The following is a 2,093-nucleotide window of genomic DNA, read 5'->3' as shown; positions in this document are numbered from 1 at the left end:
AACACCAAACTTAGAGTTTGGATATGGGAGTTCAACACCAAACTTAGAGTTTGGTTGTGGCCTCCCAACACCAAACTTAGAGTTTGACTGTGGGGGCTTTGGTTGACTCTGCAGTGAGAGAAGTTTTTTATGCTTCCTCTCCATGGGTACAGAGAGCGATCCTTGAGTTTTAAACACAAGGTTGTGCTCATTTAGTTGAAGGATCAATTCTCCTCTGTCCACATCAATCACAGCTCTTGCTGTGGCTAGGAAGGGTCTTCCAAGGATGATGGATTCATCCTCATCCCTCCCAGTATCCAGGACTATGAAATCAGCAGGGATGTAAAGGCCTTCAACCTTTACTAACACGTCCTCTACTTGTCCATAAGCCTGTTTTCTTGAATTTTCTGCCATCTCTAATGAGATTTTAGCAGCTTGCACCCCATAGATTCCCAGTTTCTCTATTATAGAGAGGGGCATGAGGTTTATCCCTGAACCAAGGTCACACAGAGCCTTTTCAAAGATCTTGTTGCCTATGGTACAAGGTATTACGAACTTTCCAGGATCCTGTTTCTTCTGAGGCAATGTCAGTTGATCCAGATCACTTAGTTCATTAGTGAACAAGGGAGGTTCATCTTCCCAAGTCTCAATACCAAATAATTTGGCATTCAGCTTCATGATTGCACCAAGGTACTTGGTAACTTGCTCTTCAGTAACATCCTCATTCTCTTCAGAAGAGGAATACTCATCAGAGCTCATGAATGGCATAAGGAGGTTTAATGGAATCTCTATGGTCTCTAGATGAGCCTCAGATTCCTTTGGTTCCTCAAAGGAAAACTCCTTATTGATCACTGGACGTCCCGGGAGGTCTTCCTCCTTGGGATTCACATCCTCTCCTTCCCTTACAGGTTCGGCCATGGTGATTAATTCAATGGCCTTGCACTCTCCTTTTGGATTTTCTTCTGTATTGCTTGGAAGAGTACTAGGAGGGATTTCAGTGATCCTTTTACTCAGCTGGCCCACTTGTGCTTCCAAATTTCTAATGGAGGACCTTGTTTCATTCATGAAACTCACAGTGGCCTTTGATAGATCAGAGACTAAATTTGCTAAATTAGAAGTATTTTGTTCAGAGTTCTCTGTCTGTTGCTGAGTGGATGATGGAAAAGGCTTGCTATTGCTAAACATGTTTCTTCCACCATTATTAAAGCCTTGTTGAGGCTTTTGTTGATCCTTCCATGAGAAATTTGAATGATTTCTCCATGATGAGTTATAGGTGTTTCCATAAGGTTCACCTAAGTAATTTACCTCTGCTATTGCAGGGTTCTCAGGATCATAGGCCTCTTCTTCAGAAGGCGCCTCTTGAGTACTGTTGGATGCAGCTTGCATTCTATTTAGACTCTGAGAAATCATATTAACTTACTGAGTCAATATTTTGTTCTGAGCCAGTATGGCATTCAGAGTATCAATTTCAAGAACTCCCTTCTTCTGAGGTGTCCCATTACTCACAGGATTCCTCTCAGAAGTGTACATGAACTGGTTATTAGCAACCATGTCAGTGAGTTCTTGAGCTTCTGCAGGCGTTTTCTTTAGGTGAATGGATCCACCTGCAGAAGTATCCAACGACATCTTAGATAACTCAGACAGACCATCATAGAATATATCCAGGATGGTCCATTCTGAAAGCATGTCAGAAGGACACTTTTTGGTCAGTCCTTTGTATCTCTCCCAAGCTTCATAGAGGGATTCACCTTCTTTCTGTCTGAAGGTTTGAACATCCACTCTAAGCTTGCTCAGCTTTTGAGGAGGAAAGAACTTGGCTAAGAAAGCCTTGACCAGCTTATCCCAAGAGTTCAGGCTATCCTTAGGTTGAGAGTCCAACCATACTCTAGCTCTGTCTCTTACAGCAAAAGGGAAAAGCATGAGCCTGTAGACTTCAGGATCTACTCCATTAGTCTTAACAGTATCACATATCTGCAAGAATTCAGTTAAGAACTGAAAAGGATCTTTAGATGGAAGTCCATGAAACTTGCAGTTCTGCTGCATCAGAGAAACTAATTGAGGTTTCAGCTCAAAGTTGTTTGCTCCAATGGCAGGAATGGAGATGCTTCTTCCAT

At 42.3% G+C, this 2,093-nt stretch overlaps 1 non-coding gene across 1 annotated transcript; it reads left to right on the top strand.

Moving 5' to 3' along the window:
- The first annotated feature begins 1,659 nt into the window (after nucleotides 1-1,659).
- On the top strand, nucleotides 1,660-1,767 carry LOC148549760 (small nucleolar RNA R71). The gene has a single exon (XR_015898836.1). It is a non-coding gene; the product is annotated as a small nucleolar RNA R71 (small nucleolar RNA).
- Nucleotides 1,768-2,093: the final 326 nt, after the last annotated feature.

The sequence above is a fragment of the Arachis ipaensis genome, chromosome B8, assembly GCF_059453495.1.
Source record: "Arachis ipaensis isolate K30076 ecotype BB chromosome B8, ASM5945349v1, whole genome shotgun sequence".
Lineage (NCBI taxonomy): Eukaryota > Viridiplantae > Streptophyta > Magnoliopsida > Fabales > Fabaceae > Arachis > Arachis ipaensis.
This window is presented reverse-complemented; position numbering and strand designations above follow the sequence as displayed.